Consider the following 22,363-nt stretch of genomic DNA (forward strand, 5'->3'; position numbering starts at 1 on the left):
ACCTAATTAATTGTAATAATATTTTATATCCATCCATCCATTACCCACTTTTCCTTTCCGGGTCTTCAGCCATCACTGTGCGAGAGGCACCAGTCCATCACAGGGACACATGGAGACAAACGAGACAAACAACCATCCGTGCTCTGAATCACACCTCGAGACATTGTAGAGTTACCAATTAACCAAGAACATGCAAACTCCACCCAGAAAGGCCCCAGGTCCGGGAAGAAATCCTGCAACCTTCTTGCTAGGAGGCGACAGCTCTAACCTGCCTGTATTCCTTTATACCTTAGTTTTGTGTTCGCTGGAAATCAGTGTAAATAAAGAAACGGGAGATTTGGTTTAAAATGCGAACACTGGTGTACACCTCAAAACCTCTGATTTGTTGATTGTTCCTTTTCAGCAATCCTAATACCCTGCAGCCGTGATCTACAGAAGTGTTCCTACTCACTGTAGTTGATTTCCGGTGGAGAAATGGGGAAGTGTGAAAAAGGTTTGTTTAATGTGTAAATAAGCCACACTATTTCTTGATTAAAGCTTTGTCCAGGAAAACACAATTTCCCTAAAACAATCTTTTTTTTTGTCATTTCTTTAGATTTCTTGTAAACATGGCATCTTTTCATCCACTTGAAAACTGACCCAAAGTGCTGTAGGAACTTTGCCAAGCCTGTATATGGTGCTGTAACACTGCCACAAGAATACACCAAGAACAGGAAACAAGACGTAAGATTTGCCAGATTGCAAATTCGCTCTCAGGTTGTAGGTCACCAATTTCAAAAGGTTGTGTCTCCATGACTGTCGACATGAAAACGTTTTTTTTTTTTTTAAATACGGTTTTGGGGCGGCCCCTAAACTTCCACGTTTTCTCCACAGTTTGCAGCTCAAAGCAGAACCAACTTTCGCTCTAAGTGATTTTACGAAAAAAACTGGTCCCAACCAGTTTTTCTATGAACGAACGGTGAAACAAACTAAAAAAAAAAACCAAAGCAACCTGCCAGGTACTCACAGGTTCAGCTTCTTTCCTCCAACGTAACAAATAAACCTGCAGAAGCTGCGTCGAGGTCAACGCGCTGCCATCTCACTTCCACCCCCGTGGTGCAAATCTGCAACAAAAGGAGCTGGGAGGTACGACTCTTGTGTGCATTAACAGATTACGCCACTTTTTCTCAACCTTTCAGCACGCCGACTCCAAAGGCCTGTTTAGCGGCGTAGCACGAAACAACCTCGGACCGCTGCTTTTCAGCTCTGTCGTTTTAGATGACCTTAGCCTGCATGCTGCGCACCGTTGTGTTCCATTTTCACCTTTCTCTGCCTTCGTCCGGCCTTGCTCCGCATCCTTTTTCAAGAAGCCACGTGCACCCACCTGAGGCCAGGGCTGCTGGGTTGTTTTTTTTGTTTTGTTTTGTTTTTTTTTTTGCCAGGAGCACCTGGTGAGTTAAAGGCTAGGCCAGGTGGCTCACAGCCTGGACTGCCAATTAGAGTGGTGACCATGTGAGACCAGCCCAAGATTATTTCTAATTAACAATGGGACGTCTGAGGCATAACAATCAGCCTGTCCTCCCAACAAACCCACTGGAATGCAGGCATGCCGAAACCCATTGATGAAGGTCTTTTTTTCTTCGTTTTCAGTTGAGAAATAAAACTCTTCAGATGACAAATGAACACACACACAGACACACAAAAGCTAAAAGCAGTGCGAGTTCTGAGCGAAACCATGTGGGCTGAAGGTGAATGTGGGTTGCACATGTGAGCACGTCTCCGTTTGAGTTCACAATGAAGGCATTTTTCCTGACAAGGTCACAGAAGCTGCAGGCTTGTCACAAGACAATGACATTAACCGGCATAGGAGACGCAATGAAAGGGAGAGCCACACTCTCACTTAAAGGCATATTCTTAGTCATTTTGGAGTGGTGTGCTATGGAAAGGTTATAAATATTTACCATCTTAGCTGGCGTAGATGGGCTCCTTGAACAACCTCAGCCTGACAGGACTGGCAAGCTAACAGCTGGTTTGAAGACAGCCACAGTCAAAATAGATTCTCAAACATTTTATACCGGTTCATGCAAATGCTACTTCATAAACCTTTACATTCCTCATCGGTTTCACATTAAACAATTATTTACATAGGATTCAGTGGTAAATGCAAATAGCTGCAGCCAGGTGTAACATCTCTGGTTCCGTCTGGGGTCAGTTCCAGCAGAAAATGTACAATATTTTTATGCAAATATCCACGTAATGTTAAACTGACACCGATGTGAAGGTTGAATGTTTATTTGCATGAACTGCGGTCATATTTGAAAGTTCGGAGGCGTTTTCAGGTTTCCACAAAGCTGCTTTTCATTGAAACTGTACCATTTCTGTTGCAGTACAGCCGTTCGGCACGACAACAGCAGTCGGATTCTCTGACACTGAAACTTTCGGAACCTCGGAAGCCAGGTCTCAAAGTGGAGCTTTTCAGACGCTCTCATTTGAGTTTCAAAGGGAGGTGCAATGTGTGAAATTGCTCATGTGCACCACAGACGGCTGCAGTCAATAACTGTTCTGCACGTGTAGATCAACAGTAATAAGAGCAGAGTGTCGTTTGTGCGGCTCACCCTTTTCAACATGTAGCAGCAACCCAACCTCACTGTTAGTCCAATCAAACGTCCGTGTTTCTCCATTTTGGATGGAACTGTTTCCATGCTCCAGACTACATGCTCGCCTCATTGAAAGTCCGGCAGCAGTGTTGCCAAATTTACAATAATTACTGTTTTTATCAGATAGTTTTAGGGTCAAATCCTCCTTTGTTTCTGTGTACATGTTCACCAATCACAGCGCAACTATTCTTTCAGCCTCCCCCTCCAAAGAAAGTACACCTCACTCAGCACATATGATAGTTTGAGTCAAAATGCAATCCTTTTAAAGCAGCAGTATGATAGTTCATCATTTCCTATCTGGCATACAAACTACAGCAGATTCAATAAGCACAGACATATCCATGTAAACATGTTTTTTTTCTTGTTTATTTGCCACAATTAACCTTGAAAAAAAACGACTAATGATTCCAGAGATCGTTCTCCAGTAAACAGGATTTCAATCTGCTCAAACTGAGAGGCCCCGCTTCCAATGTGGATTCCTGCCGTACTAAAACAACACAAATTTCCAAAATTTCATAGCGGTTCATACAAATGGCTTTTTTTTTTTTTTTTTAAACATTGGACTCAGTATTCTAGTACTAGGTTATTTTGGCAAAAACATTATGAAATACCCTGCTAGAATTTGACCCCAGGGAGGAGCACTTTAAACAAAAACACTCTTCAAATTTGTCTGCAATTACTCAGTTATTATTTGAACATTTGAGCTGAGCTGCGTTGTCCTGTTTCCCCCTATTCCGTCCTTCACTCATGCAGGACTAATTAATACAGCAGGAGTATCAAACTGTTTATGTGCAGAGAAAGCCTCTTAATGTGTGCTAAGCTCAGCTGCTGCTTTATGATTTAGGGCTGTTGCCTGTTTCTTGTTTTTGCAAAAAAAAAAAAAAAATGACCGTACCCACACGCTTGGGACTTCGAGTGAATTAAAGTTCACTCCCACCAGTCCTGCAGCTGAAAGACTCTCTAATGAAACAAAGGCTTCAGGTACAGAGACATGTGCTGCTGCTAATCCTACCAATCGGGGATATTTATATTCATACTTTTTAACAAGTCCAGTGGCTCAGCGTGAAGGAGGAAACACTGACAGCAAAGATGCGCTTAGCAGGGACCATAGTTTCTATTTTATTATGCTTTCAAAATAAACTACAATGGCAGAAACAGACACTAAGATGCTCGGAGTTGTTTTTTCATTTTTACCTCCGGCCAAGGAGGTTATGTTTCGGTAGTGTCTGTCTGTGTACATGATTACTCAAAAAGTTATGAATGGATTTTTATGAAATTTTCAGGAAACATCAAACATGGTACATAAAACAAGAGATTAGATTTTGGTGTTGGTGCGGTCAAAGGTCAAAGTCACAGATCAGCCCATTCTCCAAATCTGCAGCTGTATAACAGGAATGTCAAACTCCACCTCATGAGTCAAGGAGTGATCACTGTTGATTTCAAGGTCACGGGGTCAAAGGTCAACATCACAGTTGACTTAGTGCTCTAACTCTGCAGCAGTGTAATGTAGGAATATCAAACTGCACAGCTGGACACCTAATGGGATAACGATTATGCCTGTTGATTTCAAGGTTCATGGGGTCAAAAGTCACGGTCACAGGTGACCCCTTGTTAAAAACTTGTCTCTGATCCTACATACATGTGACCCTTCCTTTTCCTCCACCAAAGAAGTTGTGTCCATTGGTTTCTTGTCTGTCTGTTAGCAAAGATCAGGTAAAAACTAATGACCTGATTTGGAGGAAAATGTTCAGGAAATGTTGGGGTTTTCCCAGAAAACAATGGATTCCATTTAAAATAAAATGGGTTCAAATTCAGCCATTTTAACTAGACTTTAAATATTCAAAAATCTCTGCCGGCACCTAACCCTGACAGGCTTAAACCATCCTTCTCCAAACTAAAGTAAATCCAAAAGCTATTAACAACATGCAAGATATTAAATGGTTTGTAACTTTCCCACAGAATGCTGCTTCTAAATGGCAGGGGCATCCTTTGACGACTCACTGCCAAGGCATTAAAACTATTAGGTAATACAAAGGAACAACGTTTGAATGTGCGGTGTTCTCTGATGAACGGTAAAACCCAATTTCACAGTTTTCCCTCCTCCGTTCCACCAAAGCCACCTGCCAAATGAGCTTTTATCAAGCAAACTGTTGCAGATAAATGGCGTGCGGTAATCTGGCGGGCCTAATTACGCGACCGATGCGTCGTCCTGACGTCGCTGATTGCACTTGGGAAAGATTACAATCAAAGGATTCTTGGCTGCAGAGGAAGCTTTAATTGTCATTTAGTAATCAACTTCCCAAGTGGGGAAAAAAATGGAGCTAAAATACAGCAAGAGGCTGCGAGTAGGAATCTGCCCTGCAGTCCCCACAAAGTATAATGAGTCTCATGTTTGCAGGTGGGGTGGGGGGGGGCGGAGGAGAAAGGGGCTGAGGTGTTTCTTGGAAAACAGCCAGGACTGTTAAGTGGAAACAGAGGGCAAATCCAAAAGCGAGGCAGAAGTCCGAGGGGGATACTCTGAGGGATGGAAAAAGCCCGAGCCAAGAGGCCTGAGTGAAGGACTCAAACTGTCTGTGAAGTAAACTCGTACAAGCTTGCAGACCATCACCCCTCCAGAGAGTGGAGACCGTTTTTTTTTTTTTTCAGCTCTCAGAGCCCCAAGACCATGTTGCAAAGCTGTGTTCTCAAAGCGGCTGATTGGGTCCGTGGTGATCCGTGGGGGGAATTTGTCTGTGTGGAGCTCAGGGTCTGAATGCCAGAGCTGAATAACTGATTACAGCTGAACCGGAGCTGACTTGACTCAGCCTTTGCAGCGTGGCAGCTGAAGTCCAAAGGAATTACCTCGCAGGAACAGATCTTAAAGCAGGAATCTGGATTGTTAAAGAGAGACCTGCGCTAAAACTGCTTGGTGCCGTGCGTGGAGGGATCCCAGTTCGGCGGCGCTGTGCTTTGAAGCGGATACAGCAGCGAGGCTGAGAGTGCTTTCTCTTGCAACGTGTCTCCATCTGGCTGCTGATAGTTCCCAGGATTCACTGACTCATTTCTCCTCTCATGTGCCGCCGCTGAAAGGAGCCCGCAAAGAACTTCCATCGCAAAGGCTCACACTCCTCTTGAATTACAATGTTCAGAACAATGAGAGAAGCCTGCTTGAGCTTTATTAGGATAACATTCCTCTCAAAAATAACCCCCTCCGTCAGTGGAAGGAATATCAATTGCTTGTAGAAGTTGAGGGCTAAGTATTACTTGAAGGGATTGCTTGCCACCTTTCACGCTGGAGTTGGTCGAACATCAGAGATCTCAGCTCAGAGTATGTGTTATGGGGGACTCTCAACTACTACCACGTCATATTTTACCTCAATATCTGGAAAGCTGACTGAGTTACAGTCATTTTTGTGTTGGCTAATATCGACTAGCTGTGACAGCCATCTTGCACTGGGTTAACTCCAAAAGTTAATCAGTTGTAGATGTTTGTCTAATGGTTACTTCCTGAAAGTTTCAATACAATCCGTTCAGTGGTTTATGAGATATTTTGCTAACAGACACACAGACATGTGCAGACACATGATTGCCCCCCATCGCCACCCCCCCCACCCCCCCCAATCCTCTCTCTCTCTAAACGCCGCAGCGCCGTGGGCCAAGGTCACGTTCCTCAGTCAGACAGGAGACCTGAGTGCAGCTAATGTACTCTGCTGGTATTTAGAGTTTCACTGAAAAATTAAGGAGCGCGCTGCAGACATCTGCAGACGAGTTCATTATTAAAGGACGTCTCGGATCAGATGCTCAGAGGATGAGATATCATTCAGACACTGGAGCACAGACTGACTCATGTTTACAACTTTTTAAAGGGATTTATTACAAGGTCTATTTTGAGGAGACATCAACTTCCTGTAGTGTTTAGCACAGAACCATCTTTCCTCTGAGCTCCTGGCGCGCTGTAAACTGACCTGAGGCCCGAGCCGAAACTCAGAAGGATGAACTCCGAGTTAGCCAGCTGAACTTCGGCGCTGTGTTCACGTCTCCTGGAGTGGAGGAACGTTCTGAGTGTTTCCTCTCAAACTCCAGTGGGAGGATTTCCTGAAGAGCCTGGACTGACTTGTTAAAGCTAAAAGGAGAAGAACACCAGCTGAAAGCTAAAAGAGGCTAAACGCTAGCTAAAAGCTAAAATGAACTAGACACTAGCTAATAACTAAAAGAAGCAGACCACTAGCTAAAAGGAGCTAAACACTAGCTAACAACTAAAAGAAGCAGACCAATAGCTAAAATGAGCTAAACACAAGCTAAAAGACAAAAGTAGCTGAAAACTAGCTAAAAGCTGAAAGGAGCTAAACACTAGCTAACAACTAAAAGAAGCAGACATAGCTAAAAGGCGCTAAACACTAGCTAAAAGCTAAAAGGAGCTAAACACAAGCTAAAAGACAAAAGTAGCTGAAAACTAGCTAAAAGCTAAAATGAGCTAAACACTAGCTAGGATAAAGGATGAATTATGGTTCATTATTTTTCCACAGAACCCCACTTGAGAAAATCTGAACTGCCACTTTAACTTAAACATGCAAAAGCCTTGAAGGAAATAAACTACTTTTCTACAACATAAAAATGGGAGGTGTGACTTGCATAATATAATTTGAGACCTAGCATTTCTTGAAGGAATGCATATCACCCGCCACCTTTCATGCCAGAGTTTTAGACTGAGATCATTTCATGTTGAGAAATGAGGGAGTTCAGCTGAAAACAGTTGTGTGCAGTCGCATGTGTGGCGAATGAATCTCAGCTACTACCACACCCATTTTTAGCTCAATGTTTGCAAAACTGACTGCGTTTTAGCTAATTTTGTGTTCACTGATGTCAATTAGCTGTGGCGGCCATCTTGAATTGGACTGACTCCGAAAGGTAATCACTTTTAGAGGCCTATCAAATGGTCATTTCCTTAAAGTTTCATTAAAATCCATTAAGTGGTTCATGAGTTAGTTTGCTAACAGACAAACATTACTCCAACAGTCAATGCCAAAAATTCAAACATAAAAGTCACAAAATGAGTTGCACTTAGAGTGTGTGCTGCGAATGACTATCAGCTACTACCACACAAAATTTTAGCTCATTATCTGCAAATCTGACTGAATTAAAGCCATTTTTGTGTTTTCTAAGAGCACCCGTTTGTGGCGGTCATCTTGAAACGCGTTGCCTGCAGAGGTTAATGAATCTTAGATCTAATGATTACTTTCTAAGAGTTTCATAAAAATTCACCCAGCGGTTCATGAGATATTTTGCTAACAGACAGACGCAAGCACACGGACAAAAAAAACACGATCGCCCGGGGTGATGGAGACCGCTCACCTGCCGACAACAGAGCGTCGACAGACAACTGTTTCTACTGAATAACAGAGGTGATTCCAAGAATAAAAGTGTTTTAAAACACCCAGCGCGTGCTGATGCTCTCTAAGTGATAATCTGTGCAGAATAAAGTTACAGAGCAACACCTGCTCGGCAGCTCCCTAAGACTTTAATCCTGCGCGCGCGCTTCACACTTTAACGGACCGAGCTTAAAAGCTATAATTAGAAGCGGAGGTGAGAACAGAACCGGGTCCGGAGTCCGAACCCGGACTCGGTCCCGGGCAGCTCCGGGCGGAGGTGCGCCGCTCCGAGCCCCGCCGCAGCTCCAAGGACCCCGCCGGGCGCGTGTGTGTGTGTGTGTGTGTGGGGGGGGGACACGCTCCAAACTGGACACCAAACACCGCGAAAACACCCTTACCGGTTGAAAGGTGGACACACGGGGGGAGGAAGTTCAACACTCCTGGGATAATAACAACACAAAAGCCGTCCATGCGACCTCCTCCTGTTCTCCTTCAGCGCGAGGGAAGGAGCACGGCTCCGCTGCTCCGCCGCTCCGCCGGTGAGGGACGTGCGGAGTTAAATCCTGCCCGCGCGGGACGCAGCGCTGCTGCTACGCCCCTCAGCATCCTCACTCTGACACCCGCATCAAGACTGCCCCCCACCTCATAAATTCATGTTATTTGTTATGTATCATGTGCTCCACACTTCCCGAGGAATGGACTAAAAGCTGACAATCTAGCTGAGCCACCTTAAAGGGATAGTTCAGATTTTTTTGATGTGGGGGTTCAGATGAACAGTTAATATCTTACCTGCAGGCGCGGCCGGTCCATAAGCGCAGGAGGGCCGCAGCCCGACCTGAAAAAAATAAAAAAAATAATAGTAATTCACACCACAAAGTAGTTCATTGTGACAAATAATGTAAATAATTGAAAAAAAAAATTGTGATTCATTTTCATTTTATTTACTTACAGTTGAATCACATTCACAGTTTAACACATGTGTCTCGCTTTAAAACACCTGCTCTAAGTAGATGACTTGGACGTGCTTCATGAGAACTTGATGATTTGGTGAGGAGGTAATTAAACCATTTCCATCAGGTGTGTTGGAGCAGGAAAACCTAAAACCTCCAGGACAGCGGAGCCTTGAGGCCTGGAGTTTGACACCCTTAATTCAACATGTCTCCTGTCGGCACTGATCAGCACTGCAGGGCAGCTCCAACAGAGTCTTATTATTCTGCCCTATATGGACGCATTCTGCTGGTTTTAGTTGTTGGTACAACCACTATTAAAGCTGGACTTCACAATCTTTTTACATGCAGGTACAGCATGGAGCAAATTCTGCTGTGTCCAACAGTGGAGATTACCTGCTTAAATATCTATTTATGAGACTAAAATTAGAAAATAAATGATCAGTCAGCAGCTTGGAGATGAACTGAACTGAACACAAAAAATAAAAACAAAGGGGTGATAAACAATGAGACATTTTCTTTAACACGGGAGCCCTAGTTTACTGGTCTGTGGCTACACTTTAGTTACCTACAGGTGGCTCTGATTTAACTAATTCAATGGCTTTTAAAGGTAATGGTCGGGGCTTTAAAGCAAAAAAGGCAAATATGTATACACGCACCACTTCTTCTGTTTTATAGTTTTTAGAAAGACTTCACAGGTTTTTTTTAAAATCTGCATTTAACTTTATTAATTTAGTAGAATTCAAGTCAAATTAGAAATCCAATCCAGAACGCTGCTGTTTTATTATACACTGCTAAAATAATAATTTTAAAAAATATGAAAGCAAAAGTTTTAAAAATACTTGATTTAATTCACAGACCAGAATGTTTTCTCGAGACACAACCTCGACCCGTGGGATGGAGCAACAACAAAGTACACATTCAACAACGTATATCCTACCTTTTTTCTTCGGAAAACGTAACATTTGTGTGGTTGGTAATTCACCGTCCAACTAATATTTCTGCTCAGGAGTCACTGCTGCCAACCTGTCATGGATAACTCTTTAAACAACCTCAGTTTGGAGCGGAGTTAATTTAGAAATATTTTCAGCATAGTTTTTACCAGCTAATGAAAATTAAATTAAATGAAAAATAATGCAGGAGGACCACACAAAAACAGTCTTTATATTTGCTGTTTAAAAAAATGTTTTCATCCAAACAAATCCAAAGAATAATAATAATAATGAATTTTTTTTTTCTTTTAAACAACACAAAAGTCTGTAGTAACTATGCTGGGTCTGTGGGTGGCGCTGTGACACTGCCATGGAAACACATCAGAAACAGGAGACAAGCCGAGAAGCAGTCATTATGTGAAACCAGAAGTAAACATCTACAAAACCTAATCTCTCAAAGTTTTTATTCTGTTTTGTCTGATTCATAGTCAGAAGAAGATGCCACACAGTTTTAACACTTGAAAAAAACCAAACAACTTAGCTAGCACCTAGCTAAGTAGCTTAGCGAGCTAAAGCTAAATTAAAACCTGCCGTCCAAATCAACACTCGTTTCAGCAAGTAAAGGTTATATCTGACTGGAGTGATGAGCTTTTTCATAAATCTTTACGCCACCATCAAATTCCCATTACACGGTTGTTTACGTACAATTTTGTGGTTATTTGCGAGCAGCAACAGCAGCTAGCTGTAGCATTTCTGCTGGGATAAACGGAATGGGAAATGCGGAGCAAGCTAAAGGTTTTGTAAAATAGCATTTGTAGGAAATGCTGTGAAATGTATGAGCTTGAAAAACACACAGCCTTGATGTGGATCACTAAACTGTGAGGTAAACTGTATGCTGCCAACACAATGTGTGTGTGTGTGTAACTTTGATTTACTGCTCCCCTTTGTTCTTCAAATGGGAGAAACTCTTCACTCTGATGTTCGCTTCTGCAGCTGTTTCACTCGTACGATGCCCCATCTGTCAGATATGCTCCTCATCCTCTCTGTTCTTCCTCTGTTCAGTCCTGCTCACACACACAAAAAAATCCAGTTTATTGTCTTCGATGTAGGTGAAGACTGGTCTCATAAAACTTTAACACTTAACACTTTTTTATTTTCTTCTTCTTTGTAATCAGTTAAGGTGATCTTCCCTAAATCTCCAAGTTTTTCTTTGGACTTTGGCTGATGGAACTGGTTTATGGGGATTTACTTTGGTTGTTGTTGTTATCCGACCACTGGACAGATTTTACTGAAACTTTGTAGAACAAAATCACTGGATGTACTTCCTCAACTGGCTAACTTCTGTAGTCAATCCAATTCATTGTGGCTGCCACAGTTAATTATATTTAGCCGAGACAAAAGTGACTGTAACTATGATATGAAAAGCAGCAGGTGACATGCATTTCTTCAAGGAATTCTGGATTTTTAGTTGTTATTTTTGTTAAGTCTCTTAACCCTAACCTGGGTATTATTTAGCCATAAAAACATTTCTAAACTCCGGGGTTGAACCGGTGCTGTGTCAACACATGACATCTTAGGACACAATTTGTTCTAATTTCTTTTACTTGAATCTTTTTAAAAAAACAACAAAGCTAAGCAGTTTAACAGACAGAACATGGCATCTGAGCTCTGCAAAGATGATTCCTAAAGAGCTTTAAGCTTCTTTATAAAAGGGCGTGAAAAGAAAAATGAAAGTGCAGCCGGATCTCCTCTCTACTAACCTGGTTTTGCAGAAGCACCATCACTCCCCTGTTGCAGCAACAGAGGGAATTTCTTCTCCAACTCCTTCAGCCTCACTTGCAAAATCTTCCTGCAGCTGGCGCACAGCTGAGCTAACACGCCGTGATGACACATATCAGGCGGGTGGGAGCATGTAATTACTCTGTTGTGTTGCAGAAAGTTGCTGGTTCCAGGTACAGACTATTATGATCTGGTGGAGGGGGGGTTCAGGAAACACCCAGGGCTAAAGCCTTGAATGCCCAGGTCTAAACACGCAGATGTTTTTTTTTATTACTCTGCTTTATTTTAATCAATGTCAGCCATATTATTAACCACAATAGGTGCCAATTATTATTCTACACACTGATAGTAGCCCTGAGGGTGAACTTTATTGAGTCTGAATTTGTAGAAGTTCTTTTTTTCCTCCTTACAGGATCATTCAGTTGGCTGACTAGAGCAACTTAAACAAGTTAATGTTCACCCAATAAAAGCTGGGAGTCATCCCTGTTTCCTGGAACCCCCTAATGTTCCGGGATCCCCTATATTGTCCGGATCAGCTATGTTCCCCAGTAGCCCTAATGTTCCTAGATCCCATATATTCCCTGCAACCCCTAATGTTCCTGGATTCCCCTATATTTCCCAGATACCCATGTTCCCCAGTATCCCCTCATGTTCCCAGATGCCCTATATTTCCCGGATCACCTATGTTCCGAGATACCCATGTTCCACAGTATCCCCAATGTTTCTGGATTCCCCTATATTCCCTTGTACCCCTTCATGATCCTGGATCTCCTATATTCCCTGGATCCCCTGTGTTCCACTGTACCTACGCTGTAATTCAGTGATTTTTCATTTGTGTTAAAAGACATTTCAAGGGGGACTAAGCATCTTTCACGACTTTCATTATTACCTCAGGGAGAACGTAGGTACTGGGGAAGATAGGTATGGACCCCTCAGTTGATAGAGCCTCAGGCGTGCAGAGACCTGTTGGACAGATTTGGGCTGTGGGCAAATTCTTACCTTTACCCCCCCTAAAGTCCCAAGAAAAACATATTTGTTTTTAGCAAAGATTTAGCTGGAAAACATCAGCTTCTATTCCCTCTTGTCAGAGTTTTTCAATCAAAAAAAGCAAACTAAAATGACGTTAGAAGCTGGTGAACAGTTTAGATGTTAGAAAATGCTGTTTTCTGCAAAGTGAGCTCTTGTAATACAGTCAATATCACTGAAGAGAAGCCTTTTTTGAACACAAGGAAATGCCAGAAGGCTTCACGGGGGTAATGAATAAACAACCATACCAGTATGAACCTGAAGCAACAGCTGGATCTCTGGAATCAGATGAACTCTTCAGATTTGGATTCTGATGATCACCAGGACCGTCATGGTCAATAAAACAACTCGCATAATGACTAAGTTAAGAACATAATTTTTTTTTTTTTTTAAATTTCCAATAAGCATATTTTAGGGTTTTCTTTCAACTGATGTTAGCTTCAAAAACACTTTTCAGTACAGATTTAAAAGAACCAACTCCTTTAATATAATGGATCCCATGAAAACCCTGTACCCAGATCTGAAAACAGGCACCATCTCCCTGCAACCCAGAACCGGATTAAGCAGGTACAGAAAAAGAATGATAGGATGGACATTTTATTAAAGAATAAAAGAAATTGCCCACTTTTTCCTTTCTTTTTTTAAGTACCCCTCCACTGCCTCTTTGCAGGCAAAATTTTCCTCTAAGCTGCCCTTGAAAGTTGGCAACCCTGGGTAATGATACCTTGTCGTGCACGCTCTCATACCTAGAAATATGGAAAAATGTATTATTGCTCCTAAAGCATGACAACCAGGAGACAGAGCTGCAGTTTTGCACGCTTCTTTGCCTCCTCCCACCTGCTGTCACCCTCCCAAAATCCCCACTGAGACTATTTGCTCCCTAAAAGCCTACAGTCAAAAAAAAAAAAAAAAAAAAAATCAATATAACAGAAGCAAACACTAATAAAAACCTTGTAAAACATAAAAAGACTTTAAAGGCTTGCAACAAAACACTAAATTTGGTTTATTGAACAGATATTTGTAAATATTATATATAAATTATATATTTGTGAATCATGTAACAAAAAAAGAAGCATAAACACAAATAATACTAATATTAGAAGTTAGCTTTGGCTCAGTTTATGCTTGTCACTGTTGGGGTTCTCAAGCAGGTCCTGGAATCACATGAAAGAAACAAAAAGGCATCGTTATACTGAGTAAAAAAGGGATTTCTATACAAATTTACACTATTTACAGATCAAGGTATGAGATGTGAATGAATGACTCCAGGAAACACTATTGCAAAAAGGTGACTAAGTGATGACTCATGAAAATGATGTTCAAATATCAAAGTACGAATTCAAATTATAGAGTTTAAAGAATAAATGATATGAGGAAGACGGGAAGCTATTTAAAGCCACAACAGCTGTGATTTGATTTGATTTGAATTGTTATGCTTCTAACACAATTTCTGCATCATTAAATGGTTGTTTGGGGATTAATGTAACTTAAACTCAGCAGGGTTTTTGTAAAAATTGCGCCAAAAAACAACCAACATTCCTCGCCTTTGTTTACAACTAAATTCATCGATCAGTTATGGAAATTTTCCCACTAGAGTTTGGAATAGCTCATTTACATTCGATTTTAGCGTCAACCTTTACTTTAACGCTCTCCAACACTTGACTTCCTCCCTTAAACGACTCAACATATGTTGAAAAAGTCGAGTCATTTAACTTTACTTTTTGGCTTTGACCTGGCATCTGATTCCTCTGTTCTCCCTCTGACTCTGTTGACATCCATAGATTATTTTACCGACTCAATATTCATTGCCTGCCGAGACTGTCCAAAGAGAACTCACCAATGTTCGAATGTAAACAAAACACTCGTAACTGTTGGCAACAAAACCTGACGCTGCTGATTATGCTCATTTATTACAAATAATGCGGTCGACTTATTTTGTGTTTAAGTTCCAATCAGAAACATTGAAAAACTGCCTATTTTGACAGCTGTTATGCTTTAATTAAAAAAATAAATAAATGAAGTATGGTCATACTAATAGGTTTGATTGTTACCAACCCCCAGAATAATTATTAAATTATGTACAATTACACACTTTACCGTAACCACACAGGAGGTGTGAGATCTAATCTCAATGAGAATGTTCTATCCCACTATTTAACATATCTACCAACTCAGGTCCAAATCAAAGCTCCAAAGATGATTGCTTAACCTCTAAGTTGAGCTTTCTCAAGGCAAAAATATCCAGCTGACAGCTCCAATTTGTCGGATCCCTGTGAGGTCACCGCATTCGCAGTCCCTGCCTTAGCAGTTGGTTATGGCTGAGGTGTCCAAATGTCCACTTAGACCAGCAGAATGTTTGAATCTGGTTCAAAGTTTGTTGCTGTTACAGCTTGCAAAAAACAAGAGAAGACTCAGTTGGTTCTGTGGCGGTCAAGGTCAGCCAATGGAGCCTCCGCTGGCAACCAGACTGTGGGGCGTGCCGAGGTGGGAGAGACGTTCCATTCCTCCATCTTGGTTAAGAAGAGACACAATGATCGGTCATTTCATTGAGTCTAAAACAAAGATGTCCAGAAAGATGTGTCTTTGTGCTGGCATGAAGAGGACGTACTGAAGACGATGTATTCAGTCTGACTATAAACTAGTCCAACTTAAAGGGCTGAGTCTCATTAAGACAGCCAATAAGAGGACAGACAAATATTATACATGTGTGTCCGTTGTCAAAAATAAATATACATTATAATCGGAATTAATCTAATAAAATACCTTCACAAAATTCCTTTGCATCAGCTCACTCAAAATATGCTCAAGGTTTCACCCAGGACAGAGAGATATTTCTGGGTAAAAAGTGAAACCAAATGGTTTTCTCGAACTTACACGAATATTGATCCAGACATCACCGTTGCATTTTACTGCAATCATCATACTGATTTGGGTTTCACAGAAAATTGGCTGCAGCAGGGTGATTATGTTAGCATTACTCAGTCAACTCTCCCTGTCAGTGTAAAATATCTCTGCTTTTTTCACACCACTGGCTAACAACTAGTGGCTAGTTTTCAGTCAATGTTAAACCCCTTCCCTAGACCCATCTTTTATGAGTTTTGTAATTGTATTGCTTTTAGCCACTTGACATTTGCTGCATTTCTACATCAGTGTTGATGTTCAGCTGTGCCGACTAGCTGAAACGTGTTTATAAGAGAAAAGGTAGGAGGTGTTAGTTTGCAGACTTCTGTGGAGGAGATCTCTACTTTGAGCCCCTTCCCACGGAACATTACACATTTTCTTCCACTCTTCTACTTGGCTCGTTCACACAAATGGGAGTTAATATGGTTAGACGTTCTCAAATATACAACGTTAGACTTGTGGAAATACACATTTTCAGGGGGGTTACAGTGGTAAAAATTAATGGGTTCCGACAGGCGAGGACAAAGGTGGGCGTCTGATTTTCCCATAGGGCCACATAATGAACTTGGACTGTTGCAGAGAGCCAGACCAACAAGATAAACTTAGTTTTTACAATACAATTTTTATAATTAGCTATAAACATGATTTTTATTAGCTGGTAAGAGTATACATTGTACTATAAACAATATACAACAACAATTTCATCCTGATTTCTGCCCCTGCCAGCACAGAAACTGCTCTCCTGAGAGTTACAAATGCTACAATGGTTTACTTTTCTTCCTCGTCCTCCTTGATTTGAGTGCAGCTTTTGATGCTATCTCCTACAGCTTCCTCTTTAACAGACTATCATCCATTGCTATTATCCAGTCCCCATACTCAGTTCATCCAACTCAAATCCTTCAGATCCCACTCCTCCACGTTCACTTCTGGTGTAGCTCAGGGCTTTGTCCTGGGGACCTTTCTTTTTAATCACTTAGCTTCTTGGCAATATTTTTTGTACTGCTGATGACACCTAGCTTTATTTAACTACCTCACCAAACTCTTTTCTCCCACCCTCCTCCTCCACTTCCTCCTTATCTGAAAACAAATCCTGGTTCACTTCAAACCTTCTTAAACTGAACAGTGACAAAACTGAGCTCCTGCTCATCAGTACTAAATCCACCCTATCCAAAGATAATAATTTCTTTCTCGCCACTGACAGCTGCTAAAGGCTCCGTCATACTCTTCTACATATATAAGATGTCAAGAAGTCAGTTCGCAGTCATGTGGTTGCGGGACTTTCGATTTCACACATACACCTTTCTTCGTCCACGAGACCCTCGGATCAGAACTCCCGGGAAGCTCCTCCCTCCTCCTGCAGCGTTAAAATGGGTTTCTTTCCGCTGGCTTCTCAACTCTCCTGTCCTTGTACAGATTTTTGCTTCCCTCACCGCCACCAGATGTGTTTATTAAACAGACTGAGACAGTACACTCCGTTTGGCATTTGCAAATATGACGGTTTACAATAATAATGAGCGAACGAAGAAAACGTGTTCCTACGCTGCCCAGCTGAGGAGTACTTCCTCCTGGCTACCGCAGCCACTAAGAGCCGCCATGTCTCTGCGGTCTTTTTAAGTTCACAGGTTTCTAAGTTTTGCTGGAACAGTCGTAAAGACGGCTGTATTTTCTAACAGCCTCTAGCTGCTTCTCACTGGAGCAGCAGAAGCAAAATGGTTCCATTAAAGCTCACCGGCTTTTCCGCATAAACAACTCCTGACCAATCACACGATACTTGGAGCAAACCCCTGCGAGAAACAGTTCAGCCAGGGCCTTGTGTTGCGAAGCAGCGGACAAAGATGCTAAGCAAACAAATTGACACAATTTTCGTCACATGCCCACGTGACTGAGAGCCGACTTTGTGACTTCTCAAGGAGTATGACAACAGCTTTAGTCTCTCCTTCCCCTTAGGTGAAGAGTCTAGGTATCAGCTATGACATCACTCCTGATCTGTATATTTCCACCGATGAAACATTAGTGACTCTGCCCCTTCCTTTTCTTTGCACTTCCATTCTCGTTCATAGTCTTATTTTCCATGTTGATTATTGTAATTCTCTCTTCTTCGGCCTCCCTCACAAATCCCTCTGAAAGCTTCAAATGGTTCAAAATTCAGTTGCCACCACATCACCCCAGTCCTACAGCAACTCTACTGGCTTCTGGTCATATTCAGAACTCAATTTAAAATCCTGCTGCACACATTCAAGACCATCCACCACTTCGCCCGTACTTATCTATCCAATCTCTTGCACATCATCACCCCTTTCCGCTTTCTCCGTTTTGACTCTTCCCCTCACCCCACCATGGGAAACAGAGCTTTCTCCCTCTCTGCTCCCTAACTCTGGAACTCTCTTCCTTGAAACTCTCTTCCCACCTTCAAATCACCAAAAACTCATCTGTTCAGGTTAGCCTACTTGCTCTAATTTCTTTGGCCATTTCTACTTGTTTTTGTTGTTTTTATTCTGGACAGTATTATCATTAATTTTAGTAGTAGAAGGCAATGCAAATCTTACCCGTCATTTTGGGAGTTTAAACACTATATATTTCATGTAAATAATGGACACACACAGAAAGAGTTGTGAAAAAATGAATGTTTTTGCAGCATTTCAAACCCCAGTAATTCCCCACTGAAAGAAATCTATTTTGGGATGTGCTTGAACAAGTGCACCTAAGTCATGTTGCATACATGTACAGACAAACGAACACAAGCACACATACACACAGGTGCAAAAGCATGTTCACTTCCTTTGTCTTAGGCAGACAAATGAGAGAAGACACCACACATGACACTGCATGTGTTATACACCACTTTAGAGAAGACTAAACTCTGACAGCTCTCTGCTAAAATTGCATTTGCTAGTACTGAACTCTTACTTAAAGGAGGGGTTTAGTGAGGTGTCAAGTGAGACTTTGTGAATGTGGTTCATGCTAATGTAAGACTGCGTTTGAAAGGTTACCTTTGGAAAACAGATTGACTGGTCCATTCATTGACAACCTGGGCTGATTTATTTTTCAGTGGCATACTTTTGTCCTCAGGTCATGAAACGTTAATGTAGCAGGGGATAATGTCAGCTTGTGATTACAGGAAAAAGGGTAAGATTGAATTTATGCACGTTCCGCAGAGTGTTACCCTGAAGGCCCTTTACAGTCCAATCAATACTGATTAACAATGCCTCCCCAGTTTTAGTCTGGGCTTTGCAATAAGAGTGAAGAGAAGATGAATTTTTTTTTTTGTTCTCAGATTTTGTACTTTCACATGAACATTTTTTTTTATCCATCTGTCAATGACAACTTCTGTGTTGGCATTTTTGCTTTAGCTGTAGCATCCATCTCGAATTGGATTAACTCCAAAAGCGAATCAGTTGTAGATATCAACCCATTTTAACCCAAGAAATTTAAAATCCAAGCTTGTGGATTATTAAATGTCCTTGCATTTACATTGGACAATGTGAAAAGTTGGAGTCTGTCACAAACATTTGCATCATTTCTACAATTATTTTTAAATATTGCCATGAAACCTTCAGCAAATGTCGTTCAATGAATGTGATAACTTACTGAATGGTTAAACTAATTTTTTACCAATTCATTTTCATTAAATACCTAAAAAGCACCTTTTATTTCGTCAAAAGATTGAGCTCAATATTGAATCACCATTCAGAGACACTTTTTACGTGATGCCAAAATTTACTGGGGTTAGAAAAGCATGTGCTGATGTACTAAATCAGCTAAAAATTTGGTATATACTCCAAAAAGACAATTTCCACAAAGACACGGAGGAGTGAGTTTGGTGGAAGAACTTGACAGAGTCCTGACCTCAACCTGATAGAACACTTTTAGGATGAATTAGAGCAGAGACTGAGAGCCAGGCCTTCTGTCCAACATCAGTGTCTGACCTCACATATGAGCTTCTGGAAGAATGGTCAAAATGTCTGTCAAAATACAGCTCTAGAGCTCTGCACATAGGTTGGAGATTCTCACCACAAAATTTAGATGGATCCAGGGATGGAGATGCCCAAAATGACTCTGTGGCTATTTTGAAAAAAAAAAAAGAAGTTGTTGCACAAATTTTTTGAACACATTGAAAACTCAAAGGACAGGGCTGTGTGCCTCTCCGACTCACAAGGAGGTTGAAAACCACTGTAAATATTGCAAGACATTCGGGAGACTCCCTTGTGAATGCTGTTTGCCAACTTGTCGCAGCCCAGTGAGATACCACCTTTAATGTAAGCTTCATGGGTGTTATAAGAAATGTACGGTCCACATATCTAATCAGAACATCTGTCCCCAAAGGCCTTGGAGACTCAGTTCGAGGGCAGATGTCCTGACTGGAGACTTGTCTAAAGTTTCGACAATGAGCTCAAATGTCTGAATGCTTCTACTACAACAACACAAAACACAAGGCATTCACAAAGCTTACACTACCACAAGTTGTGCTAAGTGAGGAGGCAAAAGATGGTGACTCTTTTTGGTGAGCTGGGTCAAATGGGCAATGGATGGACAGCTTAGTGGTTAGCACTATTGCCTCACTGTAAGAAGGTCCTGGGTTTAAACCCCGGGTTGGACCCGGGGTCTTTCTGTGTGGAGTTTGCATATTCTCCTCATGTTTGTGTTGGTTTTCTCCGGGCACTCTGGTTTCTTCCCTCAGTCTAAAAACATGCATGTTAGACTGCCTTCAGGCCCAGGCCTCCCTTGAAAAAGAGATCTGAGATCTCAATAGGGCTTGCCTGGTTAAATAAAAGGCTAATAAAAAAATGATCTGGATCCTAGAAAAGAGATTTAATTACCATCGTGAGGAACAGAAAACTCAAGAAGATTTAGGTGGGAACACCGCGACAGGAATGACGACAGACAGTCTGGCGTCTTGCTGAAGAAACTGTTGAGTATGCACAGAGGCACAGGTGCAAACACTCACAGTAATCAGGTCAGAAAAAGATGCTTTAAGGGACAGCTCGGAAAAAACACACAAGTACTTTAAACTTTGACAGTTTACACATGACTGCTGTTTGACCAAAGACACATATCTACCAAAAATACATGTAAAAAAAAAAGCATTGGAATAATTTTATTTTGCCAGCGATTGCTCTATATCTGCTGTAGCTACAGTGTGACAGGTATACAGGTATCAAGAAAAAAAACCAACGAGTCTAATTTTCTGGTAGGTTGGCTCACATACATTTGAAAATGTTTACATGTACGTGAAAGTCTTGTCTGTTCTAATTTTTCCAGAAATGAATGTGAAAGGTGTGATCTGCAATGTATTCAACACACAACAAAATTAAAAAAAAAAAAACAGAGTCACAAGAAAGTTTTATTATTTTATGTTTAACACAGAGCAGAAAACATGCTGTACCTCACAGTATCTGGGAGCCAAACAGTAATACCTCGCAGCATGAAGTGTACAACCCTCTGGCAAAATCCTCCTCACACAGAGTCAAGGTCACTTAACTCGCTGCAGTATCTTATCTCGCAGTGCGCAAGGATTACAAGTTTGTTAGGCCACTCTCTGGAGGGGAAGCTTCCTCGCTATCGTTTTTGCTCAACAGACCCTCCATTGTCAAGTGCTGTCAACTGCAGGTGTGTGTGCCCTTCAGTGGGTAAAGCTTTTATTCTCACTGCTTTCAAGATTCACACCTAATCGCACCTGGTCAGCAATGGACCATAGTGATTTGGAGTTTAATTTCAAGGAAGGATCATTCACCTCCTCCGGTTTATTATTTTTTACCCCTGGTTTTCCAAGAGTGGAAATTTAGCTCTTAGCTCCTGCCTTTGTACAAAATTCGTTTGACTCTTTATGCTTAGATATCTGAACTGGAACAGCCACATAAAACACTCTGAGGAGAGAAAAACGGTATTCAGTGGGAGGAATTTACATTAACATTATTTTATATCACTGGGCAACTAGAATTTGTCAGGCTTGTAGTGGCATTTGACCTTAGATTTGAGGATGCACTCAACAACTAGAAAATCTAAAATAAATAAATAATAGGTTGAAGGATGCCAATGCAGCTAATGCCTGAAAGTTCAACATTAATAATTTTTCTCATCTAAATTCCAATAGCAATTTGAGATTTACATTATACTGTAAGTTAACAAAGTGCAGATGTTTTGATGTACAAACAGTAATCGAAGTGTAAAAAGAACCACTACTAAAAGAAATGTTACAGCTGCTGCCAGGGTAACCATGGTAACCACACATCTGTATCTGTCTAGCAAGAAAGGTGGACAGAATCGCAGAGTAAAAGTTAAGCCTCGGAGAAACAATTGTGTGAAAACTTCAGGTTGTGTTGAAAGTATAACCCAAACTGAAAAATGCAATATTTTTTTGTTACGTCAATTTTTATGTGCCAACAATGTTTTATGTAGGAGACAAGTTAAAAAGATCTTTCTCTTCCAGTTTTTAAGGAAAAAAAAAATGGAGCACAGACACAATGGAAGTCATTGAGAATTTGAGAGAGTGAAAGACACACTGGGTGGAAGAAAACAAAGGTGCTTAAGTTACGATGTGCTAGAAGCACTCTGAGTGCACAAACCTCCGCCAAGGCCATAGGTTTAATAAAAATTAGTGCAATCCGGATGATGATCTGGCTCCCCTTCAAAATTTAATCACATGGGGGGGTTTGTGACAACCTCCAAATCAGGTTTCCTCCAAATCTGTTCATTAGTTTTTATGTAATCTTGCTAACGGACAGACAAACAAACACAACCAAATACAAACCTTCCTTGGCAGAGATAACAAAGGGGTCACCTGTTGAATCATAGAG

General features: G+C 41.3%; 1 protein-coding gene across 5 annotated transcripts in view; it reads right to left on the reverse strand.

Annotated features, from left to right (window-relative positions):
- The window catches only part of LOC108238770 (CMP-N-acetylneuraminate-beta-galactosamide-alpha-2,3-sialyltransferase 1-like), a 64,938-nt gene extending 53,188 nt beyond the window's left edge, over positions 1–11,750 (reverse strand). For 2 of the 5 annotated variants that reach the window (XM_017421067.3, XM_037975752.1), the window contains exon 1: positions 8,383–8,650. The gene's annotated coding sequence lies outside the window, so the exon portion shown is untranslated. Of the gene's footprint in view, positions 1–6,580; positions 6,739–8,382; positions 8,651–8,773; positions 10,928–11,623 lie in introns of those variants that run through there. The other 3 variants (XM_037975749.1, XM_037975750.1, XM_037975748.1) reach the window with 3 other exon arrangements.
- Positions 11,751–22,363: the final 10,613 nt, after the last annotated feature.

Source organism: Kryptolebias marmoratus, linkage group LG5 (genome assembly GCF_001649575.2).
Source record: "Kryptolebias marmoratus isolate JLee-2015 linkage group LG5, ASM164957v2, whole genome shotgun sequence".
Lineage (NCBI taxonomy): Eukaryota > Metazoa > Chordata > Actinopteri > Cyprinodontiformes > Rivulidae > Kryptolebias > Kryptolebias marmoratus.